Consider the following 26069-nt stretch of genomic DNA (forward strand, 5'->3'; position numbering starts at 1 on the left):
TGTGCTTAAAGGTGACACTGGAAACGGTGCCCATGTGAGGCATAACATCCGGATGAATGCGGGCTGGATATTGGAGTTTAGTACCTAACGATCTTCTTGCCAATGTGTGGTTACAATAGCAAGTACAGTGAAAAAAACTGGACAATTATAGCCATTAAATTACATTGGCAATTTTAATAATAATGATAATATGATAATATAATATAATGATAATATCAGTAAATGTACCATTGTCAGTCATGCCAACAATAATAGTGTCCTCCATAATAAACAGATAAGGCAGTGATGTCCTAAAATATAAAAGGAATAACCAAAAAACCCTATCAATTAACAACAGAAAATAATAAATGTGATAAATAATTAAAAATAAAAATCTGACTCTGAGAAAGGACGTGTGGGTAATATAAGATGACCTTGCGTTGCTTTGATCTGAAGCTAATTACCTAATTAAGAAAATGTGTTCATAGATTTTTCCCTTTCCCGTCTCTACTTTTCTCCCTCTTTCTGCCTTTTGGGTTGGAAATCATTGCCATGATTAACATGCAAGTACTGCGTATACAGCTAAACTAGTCATACAGGAAAAAGTGAAGGCTGTCAATGGTGGACATTTGCCTACTTTTACATTAAATGCACAGGGAGCAGGTAGAGACAAAAAAGGGTAGCTAGCTACTTGGTAGCGGCTAATGCTAAACAGCTTTGCTTCCCGGGCTGCTGTGTAGGGCGGTCAATGTCCATAGCTGCTGATGGCGCAGCATGGCTGATATGCTGGGCAGCTTTACACCCATTTATCTCCTTATCCCTAACACACCCCCTGCTGTCAGGCCACGGGCTAAGTAAGGGTGGGCTACATAGACTTTTTTTATTCGACATGTAGTAGACATAACAAAGGGTAGGCTTAAGCTAGGCCTGCCCACACGGGCTTTTGGTCGGGATATATTCAGGACATGCCCCTGCTTTGATTCATGATACCGTAGGAGAGAGGAGCCAAACGGTGCAGACTCATACATCATTATATAAGAGGAGAGCTCAGATCGCGGATGACAGCTCCCGCTTATAGCCTACCAACGACAAGAGAGCCGAAGACACTCCGATGTGGTCTTTCCTTTTCCTTTTCCTTTTTAAAAAATTTTGTTTTAAAGATATCTCTCTGGGGACTAGTGCTGATATAGTCCGAACATACCACCATGAGATATTTGGTGGTGTGCCGTTTATATTCTCCGGAGCAGGTTCTTTAGTTTCCATTGGCCACAGCGAGAGAGCGGCAGTGCCCTCCGATGTGAACGAGAGCGCTCCCGTGAAGCACTTATAACAGCGTAATACTAGGCCATGTGAACAGACTGGATCACGTGCAGAGCGTGTTTGTTTGCTAACCCCACCCCTCCATCTCTTCCGCCCGCAGCGGGCTTGCCTTGCCTGACTGCCTGTTCATCTCTCCGTTTGTCTCTCTCTCTCTCTCTCTCTCTCTCTCTCTCTCTCTCTCTCTCTCTCTCTCTCTCTCTCTCTCTCTCTCTCTCTCTCTCTCTCTCTCTCTCTCTCTCCTGAGCTGCGCCTTACTACCACCTTCTTAGTTGCGCTGGCCTTCATCCCACCCACCTTGATTTGACTTTTTCTTTTTTGTGCTCTTGACTATGGTAACGTTCAGCGACAGGAGGATTAATTTTGTTTCCGTTTCAAAAGTGGTCATGGAGATGTATAGTTAAAAAGCACTCCCCCTACACACACACACACGCACGCACGCACGTATGCGTGCACGCACTCTCTCTCTCTCTCTCTCTCTCTCTCTCTCTCTCTCTCTCTCTCTCTCTCTCTCTCTCTCTCTCTCTCTCTCTCTCTCTCTCACTCACACACACACACTATAGGAGCCATTCACACGCTGCACCATCCTCACTCCACCCCCTTCTTAGACCAATAACCAGCCTGCCTATAAATGGCTGTCCCTTTACGGTGGGATATGAACTCAGAGGCATGTAGGCTATAGAAACACAGATAAAGAGAGAGAGAGAGAGAGAGAGAGAGAGAGAGAGAGAGAGAGAGAGAGAGAGAGAGAGAGAGAGAGAGAGAAAGCGAGCGAGTGAGAGAGAGAGAGTGTGAGAGAGAGAGAGATGTAGCGCAAGTAGAGGAAAATAGAAATAGGGGGGTTACAGTGAAGACAGAAGGGGGTTGAGAGTGGAAACGAAAGAGAGAAGAGAATAGGAAAGAGCATGAGAAGGGTGGCCAGGAGAGAGCATCGCAGAAATGGATCATGTGTGTACAGTATGCGTGTGTGCGGGTGGGTGCGACAGAAAGAGATGGAGGGGGGGGGGACATTTCTGCTGTGTAGAAATGGAGCCTAGCTAACAACTGATGAGAGAAACTGTCTGAGAGAGAGAGTGAGAGTATGTACGTCCATATGTCCAAAGGAAAGATTAGAGGGGAAATGAGTGAAAAGATGGGAAAAGCCAATCAGGCGGAAAAGGAACAAGAGAATATATTCAATAAAGATACATCACGAGGGCGAGAGAGTGCATTAGATATAATGCGCTCTCTCTCTCTCTCTCTCTCTCTCTCTCTCTCTCTCTCTCTCTCTCTCTCTCTCTCTCTCTCTCTCTCTCTCTCTCTCTCTCTCTCTCTCTCTCTCTCTCTCTCTCCATTGGAGAACACTATTTCTCTGCTGTCACACAGTCACATCTGACTCAACTTACATTCACGTTTGTGGACCTAGTTTAAAAAGATAGACTAGTGTGTGTGTGTGTGTGTGTGTGTGTGTGTGTGTGTGTGTGTGTGTGTGTGTGTGTGTGTGTGTGTGTGTGTGTGTGTGTGTGTGTGTGTGTGTTCGTGGACTAGTGTGCACTGATGTGTTTGTGTGAGAGCATGTGTGTGTTCTTGCACTTGTGAGCATGTCATGCCATATCCTTGGCCCATCTAATCAACCCGATTGCTCATTGCACAGAACTGCTAGATGTCTCCCAGCTGTCCACACTAATCACTTCTTATCCCCAAACCCCGCCACTATGATGAGATACCATGTACAACTGCTAGATAGACAAATAGATACTTTATTCGTCCCCGTGGGGAAATTGGTTTGCAGCACAATCACAAGGCATTTCATCACAACATCACAGAGTCACCAGTAGACATACTCATGCACATACCCATACAGATTGGACGGGCGCAACTGCTGGACATCCTGCTTCTTATTATATGTATTACCTGTTTAAAATCCAAATGGCTCGTGGAACAAATGAAAATTTTGGATCTATTTTTAGTGAATGGGGGGGGCAAGATCGTCGCCCGGATGGCAACAATTATCTTGTTAGCTAATCAAGGTATGTGTGTGTATATGTGTGGGAGTGGGAGAGAGAATTTGAATTTTAAAAAGACCTTTATTTAAATTTCATCCATGCTATCCAGACCAAAGCGCCTGTGTTAAAAATAGAAAGAACAAAACAATTAAAATCAAAACCTAATAAAAGCGAAAATTATTCAAAAATCAACAAACAAAAAATCCTCAACAACGGAACACAACACCTCCCCAACACCCCAGATGTTCATGAAGGCATCTGTCTTGTCTGTCAGTGAATAGTTCTCGAACCCCACTCTGAGTTGTGCAGCCATCAGCGCAGCCATCATCAGAACAGGGTCCACTGACCCCTGGCTCCGAATTTGGTTCTTTCCGGTTTTCCAGATTGACAGTTTAGCCAATCCCGACACCGTGTTGATGAGCACATGCACCGACTTTTTTTTTTTTTGGCAGTTGAAAATCGTGGTCCATGAATAAAATATTCAAAAGAAACACTTCCGAGGGCGTCCTGGCAGTTTATTCCGTTGCCTACCAACGCGGGGATCGCCGGTTCGAATTTTACCTCTGGCTTGGTCGGGCGTCCCTACAGACACAATTGGCCGTGTCTGCGGGTGGGAAACCGGATGTGGGTATGTGTCCTGCTCGCTGCACTAGCGCCTCCTCTGGTCGGTTGGGGAGCATGTTGGGGGGGGGGGACTGGGGGGAATAGCGTGAGCCTCCCACGCGCCATGTCCCCCTGGCGAAACTCCTCACTGTCAAGTGAAAAGAAGCGGCTGGCGGGCGACTCCGCATCTATCGGAGAAGGCATGTGGTAGTCTGCAGCCCTCCGCCTCGGCAGAGGAGGTGGAGCAGCTCGGAAGAGTGGGATAATTGGCCAAGTACAATTGGGGAGAGAAAGGGGGGGAATAAACTGGCAGACTTCGGTCCAAATCCGGACTGCGAGAGGCTTTCATCCGGACCACGAAGCCTTTTGACATAATGAAAAAAAAACAAAAAACGATACGCATATTTTTTCATTTTGTCATTAAAGAGACTTTTTAACAGGCGCAACGAGGCCAGCTCAGTAGAGCCGTTCGGGTCCTACGACAACGGGTTGCTACGTACGTCATGTTCAGGCAGAGAAGAGAGCAGACCGAGGCGCACAGACAGATTGGAAAAAAGAGGACATTATCAAAAAAGTAGAAAAGTTGACAGTGAAAATCGAGTCTTCCGAGATTACTTGAGAGAAAAGTACGCATTTATTTACGAGGCCGGTGTGCCTCATTCGCTTGGATTCGGTTGCGGTTGTCAAAAGTGGAAATATTAAACGCCATTACAAAGCTAGAGAGACACGCTTTCAAGCAGTTCCTCAGCAGTCCCAGGTAAGGACGCGGGACATATAAATGAGCCCAAAACCCAGTATGAGCGATCTGCACGGGTCCTCTCATCCCCTCACAGTGGATTTTAGGGCAATATAAAAAGCCCTTTACAGATGGGGAGATTGTAAATGAGTACATTGATGCTGTGTTCAGCCTAAAAGAGCACTTTATTCAGTTGTTCTTCGAGGATGTTATATTTTTATGGACTGAAAGAAATGAATTTACCATGCAAATTTAGAGATGAAGGGCTTATTACACTGTGTTTTTCAATCATCATGTGTTTGCCCAACATAGGGACTGTATTTTTGCCTGTTTGAGTTTATGAATGGATCTTGGATCTTTACCAAAGCAACGTGGAGGACAGAAGAGTTCAAAATCAGATACATTTTGGTTAGGATTAGTTATATCATGCCAAAAAAACATGTTACTGCAAAACTGAGAACATCTTATACTTTGTTCAATAAAAATGTTAACTAAACTGATTTATTTAGTCTGGCAAAAAGCATAGGCTCATATTTGTAGGTATCAAATTGTTCAGACCTCAGCAGGGGAAGACTTATTGGACCTCTGGCAATTTTAGTTGAATACCCCTGCCGTGGAACCTTGAACCATGAAACTAATTGACTAAATAAACCATGCAGTTTAGGACACCACAAGATTAAAAAGGTGCTGTAATGACTCCTTGCTAGAACAGAAAGGACATTCCTCCCCTATGCTAGGTTCCAGGTGTACCAGATATCTTTTTGTAGCTATAGCCCCATGTACAGTCCTCCACTGGCCCATCCATTTTTCAATGGGGGGGGGGGCTTTTACAGGGACTGCTAAAAGCCAAAAGAAGAATTTGGGCTAAAAACTTTGGTCTACCTCAATGCCTTTCTCCCTGCTAGAGAGTGTAAGTCTGACAATTTACCGAAGGAGTAGTAAGCTACTTGCTACCTTTTTACCCATAGTCTCAAGTTCCCCCCAACTCTGGAGTTCTGAGAGACAGAAAACTATCCTCCTGCTACTCCCCAATAACAGGAGATACAGTCAAACTGAGAGGGAAATACATACTCACATTCATCATCCCACTGGTCAGACCAAGTATGGTTCTCAGAAAACGCTCTGAGGGGCCTTCACAGGGATGCACAGACCTCCTCCACCAACCTGTGCAGCAGTCTAAAAGACTTGATTCCAGTTGATTCTGCAAGATGTTCAACAGTTGTTTTCGTGAGATGGCTCAACTTGACAGAGTGGGCCTCTTGCAAGATGGACCGCAGGCTAACAGATGACAAGACCTGGGAATTGTTCAAAACATTACCAAACAATGGCTCCTCAAAAATTCACGTCCCTGGTGTCATGATGAGTCCTTGGTGGAAACTGAAAATTTGCCATGATTGCAAGACTGATTTATAGAAAGGTGTTAACCCTGTAAGGTCCTCAACCTCAGGCTGGAGCAGGAGCAGTTGCTCATTGTAACCAAGTCAGCCAGCCCTCCTCAGTAGCAATCGAGCCATGTCCTGCCAGTCCAAAGTTGTATAACAGTCTCTGTGCTGTCAGGAGCCTGAATGATGTGATCCTGGATGGGATGTCCATGAAGCCTTGTCCTCCTTCATGTGCCTCTATAGGTACAATGTAGTTGCCTTAATTTAGTGTTGACCTTACCAGAAAAAATCCACAATGGTCATCTGGGTTTCCTCAATAAGGCCCCTTGGTGGAGGTAGGACTATCAGTCTGTGCCACAGGGTCAAAGCAATCAAGTTATTGACTACGAGAACCTTTCTCTGATTAGAAAGCTGAGGTAGCAACTATTTCCATTTAGACAGTCTGGCACACACCTTTTCCACTGCACCTTCCCAACTCTGCCTTTGAAAGTCAAACAAGTCAAGACAACTTTATTTGTATAGCCAAATATCACAGATTACAAATTTGCCTCAAGGGGCTTTACAGCAACACAACATCCTGTCATTAGACCCTCACATTGGATAAGGAACCAACTCCCTAAAAATACCCTGTAACAGAGAGGAAAACAGGGAGAAAGTCCTCTGTTCCTAGGAACACACCTAAAATCTTCATCCCTGTCCCCCATCTAAGACCCCCTGGCAGAGTGGGAAAATTCCTCTCTCTCAACTGACCTACCTGCAAGGTCTCTCTCTTTTCCCAATTAACTTTTGCAGTGGATACCTTTTCACTCAGCTCCAATCACTCAGTTTTTATGAAAACATTTATGTCATCAGCATATGCTGATACCACCAATGGGGAACTCTGTGGCAATCCTGGTAGGGAGGGCCCTGTTAATTTAAGCCCAAGTCTATTTAAAAAATGGTTCAAGAGCCAAAAACAGTTGTCCAGAGATTTGACAGCCCTGCCTAATTCCTCCCTGAACAGGAGCTAAACAACTTAAACCCACACCCACGTTAACCATATATGATGCCCCCTTATATAACAACTCCAACCATGTCAGAAAACCCTCCCCAATATGAAATGCCCGCAAAGTAGAAAATAAAAACATACAGTCAACACAATCCAAAGCTTTATCCTGGTCCAGAGATAAACTAACAGCATCAAGATTATACAAATAACAAATATCCAACACATCTCTCATTAAGAAAATATTGTCCATGATGGATCTGTCTGGCACACAACCAGAATGATCTTTATGGGACCAGTAAATCTAAAAAGATTTTAAGTCTGTTGGCCAGGACTTTGGGGGAAAAAAAGTTTGTAGTTTGTGCATAAGAGTGCAACAGGTCTCCAGTTCTTAATGAGGGCCAAGTCTCTCTCTTAGGAAGGCGAGAGAGAGCTACACAGTGACAGGACACCAGTACTAGGCTTGTCTGGGCATACTCCTGCTGCACCTCCATAGGTCAATACCCAGATAGCCCCAGAAGTGTTCATAAAAGTCTGCAGATAACCCGTCTATACCAGGAGCCCAACCAGATACCATCTGTCTGCTCCTCCTTTCCCAGCTGAGGCAGCCCCTGAAGAATTTCAGCAGCACACCCTCTTTCACAGTCCTCTGCCACTGCACGTGTCCTCATCTCAGCTGGGTTGGTGGTCACTCTGACATCTGGTAGGTGAAGACAAGCCATCTGCTTTGTCTGGGAGACAGACTTTTCTAGGCGGAAGAAAAAGGAGGAGGGAGCATCCATGTCTCTGATGTTTATGAAACATAGTCAAACCAGAACCCCTTTAGATCCCTTGCACAGAAATGAGCTCAGCTCCTGTCTCTTTCACTGAAGCTTAACATTACTAGGGCTGTTATGAGTGAGAAGGCTGTTCTCAATGTCTCTTATTCCCTGCTCTAGAGACTGGATAGTTTCTTTGACCCTGCTTGTGGAATGAGCTGTGTACTGCTGACAAGAAAGTGCTTATTTGTGCTTTACCCGCCTCCCACCATTGACTCAAGGAATCAAAATCACTTTTCCTGTGCCTCCAGACCTCCCAGAAAAACCCAAACTTTTCACAAAAAGTGCTGTCTTGTAATAGTTTTACATTAAAGTGTCAGTAAGTGCTACATTTTAGGCTAGGTGAAACATGTATATCTACAGTGACAAGGTGGTGATCAGTAAAACCTGCCAGGTAAATGAAACTGTTCAGTAACCTATTAGTAAATTCTTGTGACATATAAACCCTATCTAATCTGGCTATACTAACCTTACCATCTTGTGAAATCTATGGTGCAATTCCAGTCTCCCCCCCATCACAATACAATCCCTTCAATCACACTGTAATAGTGCATCCTTCAAAATTTTTTTTAAAATGTCCACTCTCCCTGAGCCCTGGTTAGGAGCGCATATATATAATCCAGAAATGTTGCTCCTCTCCCTTCCCCATTGGACACTGTACACGTGGTGTGCATGACAAGGCAGTAAATGGTACGTCCTTTCCTCGAGTAGCTTTATTGACAGCTGATGATTGCTTATGGCATGAAACAGGCTTGTACTGTCTCATAAGGAATTTACTTGACTCACTGTATTATTTTGCTCCTTATTTGTTGAGCACTTTCTCTACCGTTGAGTGTTTCTTTTAACAAAGTTTATATATATATATATATATATGTATAGCGTTTTTTTTCCCCGAAACCGTCAATGGTGTTGTTATAAGTGCTCAACTAATGAGGAGCGGAATATCAACACAGATACAGGAAAAAAGTTTTAATACATTGCAGTGCAGGCTGTTTCGTGTGTCGCGCACTCATCAGCTGCTAATGTGGTTCATGACATACATGATGTACCGCACTCCATACGTCGCGCACTCATCAATCACATTAGCAGCTGATGAGTGCACGACGCACGAAACAGGCCTGTACTGCAATGTATTTAAACTTTTTTCCCCTATCTGTGTTTATATATATATATATATATATTTTTTTTTTTAACTACTTTATTAATACCATGGGGAAATTCTTTCTCTGCATTTAAGCAATCGTAGCTGTGTAGCTAGGAGCAGTGGGCAGCTGCTGTGCAGCGCCCAGGGATCAACTCCAGTTCGTCTTGCCATGCCTCGTTCAGGGGCACAGACAGGAGTATTAATGCTAACATGCATGTCTTTTTGATGGTGGGGGAAACCGGAGCACCCGGAGAAAACCCACCACAGACATAGGGAGAACATGCAAACTTCACACAGAGGACGACCTGGGATGACCCCAATGGTTGGACAACCCTGGGGTTCGAACCCAGGACCTTCTTGCTTTGAGGTGACAACATTAACCACTGGGCCACCATGCCACCTTATGTATATGTATTAATACGCCTATATGTATTAATAAAACGGAAAATAAGCCCATTTATTTCTTCCCTGACCACAACAACCCTCCCTTTCACTACCTCTGTGTTGGATATTATATTTACACTTAATCCTTTTGAAAAAAAGAATTGCTGCTCCTGCCCTGAAATTTGTCCCATGGATAAGAAAATACTGACCCTTCCACCCTGAATCCCTGTTCTACTTGATTTGTGCTATCACTGTGTGTCTTGTAAAAATACTACATCTAGTTCTTTCTGCTGACACATTTCAGAAACTATAGCTCTCTTTTGTCTATTCCTCCCACCATTCATATTTAGAGACCCAACCCTCAACTCCTGCATAGAAAAATGAGTGAAAACAGAGAGGCAGATAGAAATAACCGTAAAAGAAACACTCAGTGAAACACATTCGTCATTTCACTTTTTTTCTTTTTAGCCTTATAACATTATTTCATTTTTTTGTGGGGGTTGACCTAAGCTCTTTCCTTAATGTTGTAAGGTGTTTTCCCCAACCAGTACTGCTTGTTTTTGTTTAGTAACTCAACTCATCACCAACTAATTTTTGCAATGTCACCACTGTTTTTTTTCTTTTTTAAGGTTTGTTTTTCTGTTTTATTTTGACAGTGACAGTATAGATAGACAAGAAAGACTGGGTGAAAGAGAGGATGTAAGAAGTGCAACAAAGGTCACCGGCTGAATTCGAACTGGCGACGTTGTGACCATGTGGTCATGTGATATGTGCTGTAACCATTCAGCTACAGAGGTGCCCCTGTTACCACTGTTTTGATAAATCAGTCACCTACTTTCCAAATGTTTCAGCAAGGAAATCATTAATTTCTTCTAATGTGAACTGCTTATCACTATGAAGCTGTGAGTCTTCCCACAGACATGCCATCAGATTCAGGGTCATATTCCATTTCATCATCATCATCATCATCACTTAAAGTGCTCTCATTAACAGATGGCTCGATGAGCCATCTGTTAATGAGAGCCAATGTTCTGTCGATATGTGCTACCTATCGAGATGTGCTACTTAATGGTTCTGCGCATGATGGTGAGGTTAGGGTTAATCACTGCCATCGATTCGCACTACGGTAGCATTTTTCGACAAAGCAGCATAAATCGCCAGAACACTGGCTTGTCTCCCTAGCCTCCTCACCCAGCATAGTCTGGTGGCGGATTGAGGACACCTCCAACTTCTCCCATCTCCACCTCCTGCCAACTGTCATCTCTTAGCAATGGAAGTACTCAAAGACATTAGGGTTAGAGTGAGGGAGATGGTGGGAGGTGTTGGAGGATAGGGGAGGGGTTGGATTTGCACTCAGTCCACCATCAGACCCATGTCTCCTCACCTGCACTGGGCATTGCTGCCTCCGCTCTCAGCAGACCCACAGCTTCACCCCCGCCTTTTACCTGCGCTGCACTCAGAACAGCCAGGCTGTCATCTGCTGTACTCGATGACTACGCCTCTCTTTCTCCTTGCCCGCGTGTTCCTTCTCCTGTCCCGGAGTCAGCTGACTGAGCAACGGCTTTTGTGCTCTCCCTATCAGGTCTATGCGGACAGGCAAGATGCTTGTGACCCACATCCCCACATTCTAAACACTTCATACTATCTGTGCCAGTGTAAACCATGTAAAACCCTTCCTTGTGTTTAACCCTGAAGCAGACCTCTAGTCAGCACCGCGACACAAGCACGTGAGCCCCCCCGCAGCGAACCCTGAGTGGGGCACCTTTCCTTCAGCACTGAGCAGGTGGCTTTTAACAGCTCTCATAGTGACGACACTTGTTGTTTCAAATGCACAACAACATTTTAACAGACCACTTTAGAAAACTGGACTCAGATTATGGAGTTAATTGTACTGTGTAGCCTAAATTTTAAACTGTTGAAGCTCTTTAAACATTACAGACTATAAAGTGTCACAACCGCTGTCAAGGTGCTGATCCTGTGACAGCCGTAATTGCCATAGCTGTCCAATTACTCGATATTTGACTCCTCATTACTCATGGTCGCAGGTTGCCGGATTTTATTATCATTGTTATTGTAAAAGGCCCACCTGCCCACTCAGCTCAGATTATTACACAACTGTACTGTGAAGACAGCTAGAACAAGGAACAAGCTTTTCCTTTGAGGCCAAATTATTTTCATTTTAAATCGGACTCTCAAACAGAGCAATAAATATTACATCAATTGTGAATACACATTCATGTTAGTTCATATTACTTTCAGTTTTAGGAGGATCTTTCGGCAGTTGCGACAGTCACAGGTAGAGTAATAGTCTAATAGCCGTGGCTACATCAGGCACGCTTGGTAATATGGAGTGGTGCTCTCTATATAACAAAGAAAACTATAGATCAGTCTATAGTCTCCCCGCCTGTCGCCCAATGAATGCTGGGATAGGCTCCAGCATCCCCATGACCCTGAGAGCAGGATAAGCACTTTGGATAATGGATGGATGGATGGATGGATGGATGGATGGATGGATGGATGGATGGAACTACAAACCAGCAAAAAGAATTTTCAATATTTGTTTTATTTTTACGCCAATGTTGTCTCTGAAAAGACTGAAAATGTCATGATGTGCACCCTGTGTAACTATTGTTTTTTAAATAATGAAAACATTTTTTAAAATCTATAATAGCTGTCGACAGGCAGGGGTATACCTTACGGTCCATTCTCTAGTGATTGTGTTGGTGAATTTAAAAACGTGAACACCTGTCGCCGTAGTGACTATGTGTTTAACATTTTTGCATCCTAAACCCATGGTTTTATAACTCCTCGCCATCTTACCAAACCGTTGTAGCTTTCGCTCCAGTGCTTCACTGGGGAGAACAGCTGGTAGGGTAACCTGGGCGGATGGCACAGCAAGCGGTGGGACTTCCTGGTAAACATCATTAAGAGAGACGCCATTGTCAATCAACTGAGCAACAAAGCGTTCCTCTCTCAGAAATACAGCCACCACTTTACCCATTTGTGAAGCATGGGACAAATTTTCCTGGCCAACTAAATCACCAACAGCGAGGGAGAACTTCCTCCACCATTACGGACGGGTCAGGCTGAACCCACAATCCAGCAACACCAACCAATACACCATCCATCCATCCAGTATCCAAACCACTTATCCTTACTGAGGGTCACGGGGGATGCTGGAGCCTATCCCAGCAGTCATTGGGCAGCAGGCGGGGAGATACCCTGGACAGGCCACCAGGCCATCAAAGACCTGACACACACGTATTCACACCTAGGGACAATTTAGTACGGCCGATTCACTTGACTACATGTTTTTTGAACTGTGGGAGGAAACCAGAGCACCCGGAGGAAACCCACGTAGACACAGGGAGAACATGCAAACTCCACACAGAGGACATCCCAGGACAACCCCCAAGGTTGGACTAACCTGGGGCTTGAACCCAGGATCTTATTGCAATGAGGCGACTGTGCTAACCACTGCGCCACCGGGCCGACAAATACACTAAAAGACACAAATAATAATCACATCATAAACTGAAAACTCAAGCAAACCACAAAACTAGCAAAATGCTTGCAGCAAACAGCCGCTCTGATCAAACGCAGTCACACATGCCCAACTCCCAGCATGCAACAGCAGAGAGGGAGAGAGAGAGGCTTTCTCTATGTTTGAGAGAGCAGAAACTGCTTCAGTGAGAGCGACAGTGCGTTTTTGTTAAAAAGTTTGTGTGAGGAAAGAGAAAGACGGGATGAAAACACACCTGTGTTTCCAAGCGATGTCTGTTTCACTATCTCAGATACACACTTGTACGCAGTTCTCACGTCTTGACAGGGAGAAACACGTGTGTGTGTCTGTGTTGGCATTTTTTCCACACACGTGTGGATTTTCTCCACATCCATATCTGCCTGTGTGTGTGTGTGTGTGTGTGTGTGTGTGTGTGTGTGTGTGTGTGTGTGTGTGTGTGTGTGTCTGTGTTCCCTTTGTACTGGCATCTTGAACATGAATATGAACACAAATAAGAAACTCTTGTTAATCTAACCAGTCTGTATTAACACCATGGGACCGAAGGGAAATCGTTCAATCAAGTCAAGTCACTTGAAGAAAAGATCATTTAAAAACATACTCATCAAAAACAACACTACAAACCAAAAACAATGATAAGCATGTTCACACAATTGTTGTCAGACTGGCAAATGGACCCAGTCTTGGTAACACACTAGAGAATAAGAAAAGATTTGAATGAATGGACTGAATTTATTATTCTACCTCCTGCATCCGGGTATCTGGTGCCTAACAGCTGACTGCTTGACTTGATAAGGTACACAGTACCTGTTTACAGCTTGTAATAATTATGGCAACCAGAATTTTTATTTCCAGGCTTTTGGCAATGTTTTTTGTTGACTGGTCTTTACAGCTGGAACCAATGTGTGTGTGTGTGTGTGTGTGTGTGTGTGTGTGGTGTATGTCAGTAATGTTGATTGTCGTGTAGGCAAGATGGAGTAGATAAAAAAGCAACAATGACTACCATTAACATTTTTAAATGTTAAAACCACGAGATTTTGCTTGTAAAATTGAGCTTCTCAAAACATGGTTTCTCTGTAAAAATGAATCTGAAGCCTCTAACGCCATATACTTAGCTTGTGACATCTTCAGAGGTCCCTCACTGGGTACCGCGTGGTTAGAAACACTGCCCTGGAACTGAGCCTGTAGGTTGGCGCGCCAAATGATGACTGTACAAGAGGTCTGATAGGAATTCAGGCCGGAACTGATGACTAGCCCCCGAGTGTCTGAGCAGGTTGTTAGTCACCATCTCAGTTGCCTAAAGGTCAACAGCACTTTCAGCCTGTGCCTTAGTCATCCCACAAATGACCTCCAAAGGGGGAAGAGAGAGATAGAGAGGGAGAGAGAGAGAGAGAATGAAGAGAAATGTGTGCGGTTTTGGTTGGAGCATGGGGTGGGTGATTGTTTATGCAGCGATTAGCCAAAACATTAAAACCACCTGCCTAATATTGTGTAGATCCCCCTCGTGTCACCAAAACAGCTCTGACCTGCATGGACTCCACATGACCTCTGAATGTGCCCTCTGGTATCTGACACCAGGACGTTAGTAGCAGATCCTTTAATTTGGTATACTATATTAATCCCCGTGGGGCAATTCTCTGCATTTAACCCATCCTAGCTGTGTAGCTAGGAGCAGTGGGCAGCCACCGTGCAGCTCCCGGGGACCAACTCCAGTTTGTCTTGCCATGCCTTGGTCAGGGGCACAGGTAGGAGTATTAACCCTAACATGCATGTCTTTTTGATGGTGGGGGAAACCGGAGCACCCGGAGAAAACCCACTGCAGAAACGGAGAGAGCATGCAAACTCCACACAGAGGACAACCTGGGGTGACCTCCAAGGATGGACAACCCCAGGGTTCGAAGCCAGAACCTTCTTGCTGTGACGCGACAGCGTTAACCACTGGGCCACCATGCTGCCCTGTAAATTGTGAGGTGAGGCCTCCATGGATCAGACTTGTTTTTCCAGTACACCCCACAGATGCTCGATCAGATTGAGATCTGGGGAATTTGGAGGCCAGGACAACACCTTGAACTCTTTGTTGTGTTCCTCAAACCATTCCTGAACAATTTTTGCAGTGTGGCAGGACACATTATCCTGCTGAAAGAGGCCTCTGCCATCAGGAAATACTGTTGCCATGAAGAGGTGTACCTGGTCTACAGTAGTGTTTAGGTAGGTGGTATGTTTCAAAGTAACATCCCCATGAATGCCAGCACCCAAGGTTTCCCAGCAGAACATTGCCCAAAGCATCACACTGCCGCCACCGGCTTGCCTTCTTCCCATCGTGCAATCTCCTCCCACGCCCATCAATGACCATTGAGCGCCCATGATCCTGTCACCGGTTAATTGGTTGTCCGTCCTTGTACCGCTTTTGGTAGGTACTGACCACTGCATATTGGGAACATCCCACACAACCTGTCGTTTTGGAGATGCTCTGACCCAGTCGTCTAGCCATCACAATTTGGCCCTTGTTAAAGTCACTCAGATCCTTACGCTTGCCCATTTTTCCTGCTTCCATCACATCGACTTCAAGACCTGACAGTTCACTTGATGCCTAAAATATCCCACCCTTTGACAGGTGCCATTGTAACGAGATAATCAATGTTAATCACTTCCTACCTGTCAGTGGTTTTAATGTTTTGGCTGATCAGTGGATGTGCGTGAGAGAGACTGAGTTTTTTCTGCCTGAGTGGGTGGTGGATATATGACTATGTTTAAAAAAAAATAGAAAAAACAGAGGAACTTAATGAGTGTGTATGTGATCCAGTGTGTGCTTGTGTGTATGTTTGTGCATCTGTGTGACAGTGGTACATGTACATACATGGGTGAGATGAAGAGTAAGCGAGTAAGAGAAAGAGTGAGACTACGATTGTGTGTGTGTGTGTGTGTGTGTGTGTGTGTGTGTGTGTGTGTGTGTGTGTGTGTGTGTGTGTGTGTGTGTGTGAAAGGGAGATACAGAAAGTGTTGGTGTGTCTTTTTGATTGTGTGAAATGTGAATTGGTGAAAAGGAAGAATGGAGAGAGAGCGAGAGAGAGAGAGAGAGAGTGAGACTGGCTATATATTTGTGTGCCATGTTATCAGTAGGCCATGTTTGCTGGAGCCTCCTAATAGTAAATGTGTTTGGGTGGCTGCACTGTGAGATAAGACAGCAATAAGCATTATATCACAGCCCAAGACAGTATTGGTTTTTAGCAATTAGATGTTGTTGCTGTAGCTTATGAGTGGGCCCAGAAATATAGATTGAACAAAAATGATATGGCTATCTTAGAAAGAAAGTTTTTGATTTTGATACACTTTGTTAGTCCGGCAAGGCAGAAATTCTCTGGTTGGGGCACATGGTCAGCCAGGTAGTGTTGAGGTGCTGAAACAGTTAAATATAGTCGGCATGGTGGCCCAGCGGCTAGCACTGTTGCCTCACAGCAAGAAGGTCCTGGGTTCGAACCCCAGGCCGTTCCAGGTCCCTTTTGTGTGGAGTTTGCAAGTTCTCCCCGTGTCTGCGTGGGTTTCCTCTGGATGCTCTGGTTTCCTCCCACCATCAAAAAGACATGTACGTTAAGGTTGATACTCCTGTCTGCGCCCCTGAGCAAGGCAATGGAAAGAAGAACTGGAGTTGGTCCCCGGGTGCTGCAGCTGCCCACTGCTCCTATACAATAGGATTTGTCGGCGGCAATTGGTCGCTGGTTTCATATGCGATCCGTGATCGCTGGTTTCATATGCATATGAAACTGATCACCGGTTTCATATGCATGTGAAACCGATCGCCGGTTTCATAAACCGATCACCATCATTACACATCAGGATGTGATCCCAGTTCATCACTCATCTTAGTGACTTTGTCAGTCTGCAGGTATCCCCAACCTTAAAAACAACACAGTTGCATAACGACCCTGCAAATCATAGGGTCGTTATGCAAGCTGTTCAAATGAGAGCGAGAGTAAGTCATTCAAATGAGGTAACCCCTAAAAAAAAATCGTCCTCAAAAATCTTTTCCTCCCATGTTCCTCAGAGCCTCCGTACCTCCCGCAGTTCGAACATGAAGTAAATACAAATGGTCTACAACCAACAACCAACAATGCTGTGTTGTTCTGGGTTAAGATAATGATTTGCACTACAATTCATTTTGTTTTTGCATGGAATTTAAGTTTTAAAAGAGGGGGGGAATCATTGGTCGTGTTAGATTAATAAAAACAAAAACATGTGTCATGGATATTTTGAAAGCTCAACAGCATTTTTTAACCTCTGTGAATCTGTCCACCAGTTTCAATGTGGAGACTTGCTGGGTTTTAGCTCTCTGTAGTAAACAGTACTATGTCCTCTTGCCGTGCTCTGGAGGGATTTGTGACACACAACTGTCGAGTTTGCCCCAACCTCATGTAGTTAGCAGAGCGCATCGCTGCAGTGCCTGAATCGCTTGTGTTGCTTCAGCCCTTTCCCACATTGCTGTCAAACGGTCATTCATTCAGCCCACACCATATTCATCCGATGTCCGGGTCAGCCAGGTGAACTACGACTACTCGGAGATTACAGAATATGTTTTCTGGTTCACCAGGCTCAGACCAAACAGGATTTGTTTTTCACCATAAGCATAAATATGGATGGAGCGTTTAAGTGAGGGGACTTGAAATGAGTAAAATTGCTTGACGTCACCACCATCCAAGGTTGTCACCTAAACCTGTTGTAATCTAAGACTAAAACTAAGAGTAAATGTTGTGGTAAACAGGAATAAATACTGTAACGACACCATGTTGTCTACTTGTAGAACTTGCTAAATGATAATGTACATTAATTTTTTTTTCATTTCAACTTTTTCGCCCATGTATGTATATATGTGGTAGAGAAAGAATGAATTTTAGATGTTTTTTAGCTGTATACTTACTAGTCTGTGTGATAGTGTTTGCAAAATAAACTGCAAAAACATTTTGAGAAGCAATTCATTATTTATTCTGTATGATAAAATATTGTCATCAACTTCAAAACTTTCTCAGTTGTTTCCATTTAACTTTTACCGATGGGTCCTACAGGCCTAAATGAAGATACTGAGCCAGATCTGAAACCAAATAAAAAAAAAACTTAACTAAAACATAACATTTAAAAAAATAAAAAAATAAATTAAATAGCTTGCTATGTTAAAAATCTAAAACTAAGCTGAAACTGAAATCAAAAGATTAAATTATATAACAAACAAAACCACAAAATCATAACAGTGGTAGTAGGGAGGTCAAAGGTCAGAGCCCTTGTGCCCTGACATTAATATGGTTTCTCTGTGTAATACTGAATAAAGAGTTGTCTGCAGGACTGGGATGGTTATTAGATGCCAGATATGTGTCAGGATAAAGATTTTAAGCGTGGCCTCGAGCATGGCCTCTAATGTGATGGCCCACGCCTGGCATTTGATGTGCCATTTTTGACGCTTTTATGGCACATTGCAGGCTGGAGATCAAGTAATTTTCAGCAGCAGAAACCCTTAAAAACCGGATGCGTTTTGGTCACCGTTTTCTCTGTTTGGCACTCCAACAGCAAGACAAGCTCAGAGGAAATATGTCCGGGCAATTTGATGCACCAATTACAGCTTTTGTTGTGTGTTCAACCAGTTGCAACCAATGGTGTACTTAAAAAAGCGTGTGTCAAATGGATTCGATGTACCTTTAGTTTTACGGTTAACAAGTTGGATGTTTGACATTTTGGTTTTACGAGAAATGATGTTCTCCCTCATCCTTAATTAAAATCAGCCTCTGACCCACAGCAGAGCGAGGAGTTTGGGCACAATGTGGGCTTTATTATAAAACCACCAACATGAGCAGGTCTGGAGCTCAGCCACTTAAACCCTTGTGAGAGAATCAATAGTTCAGTTGAATATGGCCATGAAACTGCTGATTGCAGTCTCGCTGTCTGGATGCTGAAACTCAAAGGGCATTTTTCAGCAAGTGTACTTGTCTGTACTTGTGAACTCATGAAACATCATAGGCTGGGCCCCAAGTGTCCAAAAACACAAGTTCACATCTAGCCAAAAACCCTTCAAATGCCCGGATGTGTGCTTGATCCTCCCTTTACACTGAGGGTGCATCAGTTTGTTACTTGGCAAACTTGACATACACAAAGAAATCAGCATTCATTTTGATGTTAACTGCAATGACAGAGAAATGCAAAGAGCACAGCTTTAAGATATAATAGTTCTACTGCAACTGTTATTTTGTCACCAAATTCACTTCTGAGAAAATCTGTGGTGAGAAACCAATAGTATAGATCTCAAATATTTGGGAAAGTACTGCCTATTTGAAAATTTACCCCACAACGTTTTCCAGAGCTGGGAAGCCCCACTGGCTCGGGGGGTTGCGCAATTCCAAAACGTTCCTCCCATCTCAAACTGTAAACTGAGTTTTCTACGTTCTGCGATCTTGCGAGTTTGTTCCCCCGCATTCAATTTGCCAAGTACATACTCCTCAACATCGAGAGTTAACAGTTCGAATACTCAGTATTGAGAAATGCCCACAGACAGAGAGGTTATGCACAGGTGTCTAATGAGCCATTCATGACTCCGCTTGCCTCCAAATCAATGCCTGAACAACTGGCCCACCTACCACCTTCTTCAGCTAATGGCAAAGCTTGGTGTGTTATCCGACCAATAGGAGATGCTGCTGCTTCAAAATATTTTTGTTTCTTTTTTTTTGTGGATCCCCCCCCCCCCCCTTTTTTTTCTCCCCAATTGTACCCAGCCAATTATCCCACTCTTCTGAGCTGTCCCAGCCACTGCTCCACCCCCTCTGCCCATCCGGGGAGGACTGCAGACTACCACATGCTTCCTCCGATACATGTGGAGTCATCAGCCGCTTCTTTTCACCTGACAGTGAGGAGTTTCGCCAGGGGGACATAATGCGTGGGAGGATCACACTATTCCCCCCCAGTTCCCCCTCCCCCCCGAACAGGCGCCCTGACCGACCAGAGGAGGCGCTAGTTCAGCGACCAGGACACCCCCCCACATCCGGCCCTCCGCCCGCAGACACGGCTAATTGTGTCTGTAGGGATGCCCAACCATCTGGAGGTAACACAGGAATTCAAACCAGCAATCCCCGTGTTGGTAGGCAATGGAATAGACCGCCACACCACCCAGATGCCCCAAGTATTAGTTTCAATGTTGTTGTTTTTTTGTTTTTTGTTTTTTTGTTTTTTTTGCATTACATGATCTAAATGCTTTTTGAGAGGCTTTTCCTGCCTGGCAGGGGGACGTTTCTGGGGGGGAAACTCTGGTGTGAACAAATGGATCGCTTACAGGTCCATTTTCTGGGAGATGTTTGCCCTCAGAGCTGTCTGCCAGAAAGCTTAAGGGCTTTCAGGGCTTTCTGCAAAATTCATTGAATGTGCCTAAACTTACCTTAACCTTATGTAACCTTAACCTAGCCTCAAACTCAACCTAACCCTAACCTTAACCTAATGCTTACCTTAGCCGATAGCTAACTTTAACCTAACCGATAGCTAAACATCAACTTAACCTTACCCTCACCCTCGACCTAATCCTAACCTTAACTTTGGGTTCGCGAAGCGAACCCTAGTTATATGAACAACGACAAAATGGCTGAGAGGGTTATTGCATTGTGACATCATCCACAATAGCTCGCTGGAAAAAAGAAAAACGATGGAGGTGCATTCCCCGTGCCAATCCCGGACAATATGACCCCCTGTGGTCATATGTCCTCCCACCGACCCCGTATTGGCACGCCCACCGGAAGCGCTATTCCTCTTTGTAAGTCGAACCATCTCCAACTAAATGAGCACCACACCTGTGGCCCGGGTAGGAGGAGAACAGCTCTATTCTCAGCCATTTTGTCATTGTTCATATAACTAGGGTTTGCTTCGCGAACCCAAAGTTACATTTCACGAACTCCAAAATGGCTGAGAGGGTTATTGAATTGAACAACGACAGGATTTGTGCCTCTGTTCCCTAGCCGTCCAATGAACCCTTCAAACCCCTGGTGGGAAGGGGTACACGTTCTGATGAGAGCATCCTAAGAGGCCTGCTCCAGAACAGCGTCGGCAACCGACCGCACCTTAACGTGCCGGTAATAATGCCGTAAGAAAGTGGTCTCACCACTCCAAACCGCTGCCTGGCGGATGACCTCCCAGTCGATACCTGACAACACAGCTATCGACGTAGCAGTCCCTCGGGTAGAATGCGCCTTCAGCTTAGCAGCTGTTTTACCCGCTTTGGTATACGCCTCCGTAATACCATCCACCAGCCAGTGTGCTAGCCTCTGGGTGGAAAGGGCATAACCTGGTTTGCTCACTCTGTAGGTCAACAGCAGCCTGTCAGACCTACGAATATCTGCTGTGCGCCGCATGTAAATGCGTAAAGCCCGTACAGGACACGAGAGGTGCAAGCGTTTCTCATCCCTAGTCACCGGTGACGGATGAAACGCGTGTATCACCACCGGGGCCCTACGCGTCAGGACAGACACAGTTTTGGGCACGAAGCTGGGGTCTGTAAAGAGCGTGACCATCAGATCACCAGAAAACACCATCCCCTTGATGGTGAGTGCAGTGAGCTCACAACCCCTCGCTGCGGTGGTAAGTGCCAAGAGCACAGCCAGCTTAGCCGAGACATAACGCATGTCTGGCGTAGACATGGGTTCAAAGGGATCTTTCTCTAGTGCGCGCAGAACAAGGGAAGCATCCCAAGTTTCAGCTCTCGTAAGCTCCTTAGCTGAGAGCTTCTTAGCACCCAACAGGTACTGCGTCATGAGCGGGTGCGTGAAAACCGTGCTACCCTCGATCTTCCCCCGGAAGAACGTGAGAGCCGGTACACAGACTTTGACCGAGGAGAAAGACCATAGTCTATCACTCCTACAGACCTCCACAAAAGTCAGTATAGGGCCAATCCCTACTGACAAAGGGTCCATGTCGCGTTCAGCGCAAAATTGGTCAAATCGATTCCAGTACCCCTGGTACCTGGAATACGTGGAGTCTTTACGCGCCGCTAAGATGACACGAATCACTTGCGCACTAAGTCCCATAGCTAAGAGCCTGGCTTTGTAAGCATCCACGCCGCTAATCGGGAGCCTCCTATCCAGGGGCCCTCCCGTAGCAGCCCTCCTTGCGTGAGCGCGTCCGCCCAATCCGGGATGTCGAACCGCTCGCCTACTATCCAGGGCACTATTCGCGGAAACCACGGGGTGCTCAGTTCGTACGGGGCCACGAGAACTAACCGACCCCCTGTGCGCTCGAACTTGACCACCAGGTGTAGGAGGCACCTGCGCGGGGGGAATGCGTAAAGCATCTCCTCGGGCCATGGATCTAGTCCAAGCGCGTTGACCCCCAACGGCGCTTGGACTAGATCCATGGCCTGAACAAGCGTCTATATCGCCGGAGACGGCTCTGGAATCAGTCTGTTGGTGTGGGTCGTAACATCCTGCCGAAACACGTCACTTGGCAGCTCCCTTCTTGGAAGTGTCTGTGCTGTCCGGCTTGGCCGCCTTGGCCGCTGGTTCTGTGGAAGACTGGGAGTTTGGACGTGAGCCCTGTCCACGCCCGCGCCCCGCTTTACCACCTCTTTTTGGATAAGTCTCTCTCCATTTCTGCTTGCGCGCAGGCTTGCCCCCCTGCCCTTTGCCCACCGCGGGCTTAGGGGTAGGCGGGTTCTTCATCATCGGGAGAAGCTCCTTGTGCAAGGTTTCGCGCTCGGCCTGGGCGGCCTTGTATTTGCTGATAATGTCCGGGGTCGTTCCAAACAGGCCCTGGTACCCTGCGCAGGAGTGGGCCATCCACTCCTTGCAGAATTCCTCTTTTACCCCGGCTGTCTCTAGCCAGAGATGTCTGCGCGAAAGGGTGGAGGCAGCTGCGCTAGAACCGCACTCTAGAGCGATGGAATTCAGCAGCGATCCCAGGGAGTCAGCTATGCGTTCCATTTCCAAGATGTACTCACAACCTGCTTCGCTGGCCACTACGTCACCGAACTCGGCTACGTCGATACCTGCTGTAGCGATGGTGGCTTTGCTTTGCTCGACGTTTGATAGGCTGCAGAGCTTGCGCATGTACGCCGTTATCATCCCAGCCGTTGAGACGAGTCCAGCTGCGCGTGTACTGGCGTGCCATGCATCACACGCGTAACGATCCACCTGTTGGCCCCACTGCGAAGGGTGTTTGGGAGTATCGCGAGACCCCACCTTGGTGTTAGGGTTGAACGATAAAACGTCCCTCTCTGGTTGCGGAATTTTCCAGTCTTTGTAGTTCAGGTTCCTAACCTGGACTGCTAAGACGTCAACCCCCTTCTGACTGAACTTTGAGGACGACTTAAGTAGCGGATCCGCCTCCGCCCGCTTAAACGCTCGTTCGTTGTGAGGATAAGGTGGTAGAGTGGAGTCCCTGACCCTCTCTGCCATTCGTGGAAAATCGGCTACCACCGGATCTTGAGGATTGCCCGGCTTGGTAACGATGTCGGCAGACTTGACCGCTCGCGCGAACAGATCGCGGAAACTGGCGAGGAATGTTTCGGACCCACGTTGCATGGCTTCGCCATCTTTGTTTGGTCGAGACGAACTTGGCTGGTCGTCTTCCACGCCCTGATCGTCTACTTCCTCAATAACATGCCACGGATTCACCAGGGAGAGTTAGGATCTCATTGGTCCAGTCCTCTCTAACTACCCCAGATGGTGGGATAGCCTCTGGCTCCGGAGGGATGCTAATGCTAGCCACCGTCCCGTGACTGTAGCTAGGAAGCATCGGAGGGATGTTGCTAGCCTCCGCCCCATGGCTATAGCTAGGTAGCACCATGCTAGCCGCCTCGTTAGCAGGTGCGAAGGGATCTGCAAGTCCCCATCTTTGACGGTACAGGGCAGCCCACCTTTGGCGCCCCGATCCTCTGATGGTTTTACAGAAATTGCAGTCGATCTCATTACGGTCTATATCCCTCAAGTAGCCCGTGTAGGGAACATGCGGGATATGGGAGACACAGTCCGGATGGGGGTCCCATTGGAGCGTCGCCGGTTTAACACACCCGCACCAAGCGTAGAATCCGGCCACATCGACCGGATTAACGAACATCTTGGCGATAAAAGGTAAGCTAACTATAAGTTAGTATCTAATATACCAGTATATCACTAGATTACTTGCGTATTTGCAGGTTTACTCTTAGTCCCAGCGAGAGAGAAACAGCCATCGACCGATCTCATTTAGTTGGAGATGGATAGAGGAATAGCGCTTCCGGTGGGCGTGCCAATACGGGGTCGGTGGGAGGACATATGACCACAGGGGGTCATATTGTCCGGGATTGGCACGGGGAATGCACCTCCATCGTTTTTCTTTTTTCCAGCGAGCTATTGTGGATGATGTCACAATGCAATAACCCTCTCAGCCATTTTGGAGTTCGTGAAATGTAACCGAATGCTTCTGTTAATGGAAGCTTTCTGGCAGAAAGCCCTGAAGGCAAACTTCTTCCGTGTGCCTCCAGCCCTGACCTGGCATGCTGTGGACATCTGCGGAGGTCAACAAACAAACCACCCTGCTCCTCCATCTCTGCCAGAGATCAGCATAACAGGGAATAACTCAGGCCAAAATTGTTGTACAGTGTTGTTCAATGCCATCCAGCCAATATAACAGATACTGATAAACACTAGTCTGTCCTGATATTTGTGTTGGCCCAGTTTCCTGGATAGTCCCCTTTAATTTATTAACATGTATGCTGTGGGCTTTTCACAAATCCAGAAGGGAAGCATGGAAAGCAAAAATGAGAATGTTTATTTTAGAGGGCATAGGCCGAGTACCATCCAGCCTATAAAAAAGATAGGCGTTAGAAATGGTGGCATGCTTGGTTTATTTATTTGTAGGGGTAATCACTTGTACACAAAACAGAATTGAATGAAAGGAAATGACTGAGTACTCAAACATTAAAAAAGCTCAATTTTATTGTCAACCTCATGTGCAATTCTAAATTACTTAATTCAAGTTCATTTTTCAGTAAAAGAAGGCGTTACCCAAGAAAGTACCCCATAATTTAGCGCTGTCTAATCCGGACTGTGTGTCCAAAGTTTGACCCATGTGTTTTCACAAAACCATCATACACACACATACACACGCATCATGTATCTGCATAAATACACACGTCCAGATGCTTATCAATCATACACGTGCACACACATACACAAATGAAAGTGTACTAGATACTCCCATTCCAATATTTTAAAACTGAAACAAAATATGAACTATTTTGCAAAAGTTATCTCTACAGCTATTGCTTGGTCTTGTGAAAAACCAGGGCAAGTTAGAGGTGCAGCATATAACTTATTTTACACACTTCACAATCTGTGAATGGAGCTCAATAGCACTTACCAGTCATTTTTACATGGATTTTATGAATTACAAGATGATGCAATCGCTAGCTAGCAAGCTAAGAAAAAAAAAGTGGTCTGTCATTTCACTGGAAGTTGGCTCGGACCAGGGAATTTGACACGTGTACCAGGACGGCCATATCCTGTTTTTGACGGACAGTCCAATTTTTCAGGTCTCTGTCTGGCATTAGGCGCAACGACTGGACAGAAACTTATTTGTCCTCCTTTTGATGGTGTTCGCCTTATTCACCTCACTGCCATGTTTGGTTAACTGACATCATGAGGGTGATTAGATGCCAAAGTGCCATAGACTCCATTGGTAAAACTCTGCTATAAAAATACAATTTCCAGAGTAGGGTTAATCACAGTCAGAGCTGGAAATCTTCTCAGTAGCTACAATAAAAAATTTCTCATGGTTAAACTGTGTTTTCTTACTATTGTTTTATTGCTTTGGAATTTATTTATGTTTTATTGCTTTAGCTGAAGATGGAGCTGCCAGGCAAGAGGAAAAGAGGAAGGCCAAAGAGGAAGTTTATGGATGTGGTGATGGAGGACATGCAGGTGGTTGGCGTGACAGAGGAAGATGTGGGGGACAGACAGGAAGAGATGGAAATGGCTGAGGGAGCAGCTGAAAGAAGGTGTTTTATTGCTTTAGAATAATGAAAGTCAATCAGCAGAGCAGCCATTTGCCTTCATTCATTCTATATCATGAAAACCGTGACGGTTAAACAAATTTAAAGTCTTTTAAGGGCTTTGAAATTATGATAGCCTGATCTCTGTCATTTTATTCAATGCTACTCTTGAAATAGTATTTTTATAGTGGATTTGTAACATTGGAGTCTATGGACCGGGGGTGAGGGTGGGAG

The sequence above is a fragment of the Lampris incognitus genome, chromosome 2, assembly GCF_029633865.1.
Source record: "Lampris incognitus isolate fLamInc1 chromosome 2, fLamInc1.hap2, whole genome shotgun sequence".
Classification (NCBI taxonomy): domain Eukaryota; kingdom Metazoa; phylum Chordata; class Actinopteri; order Lampriformes; family Lampridae; genus Lampris; species Lampris incognitus.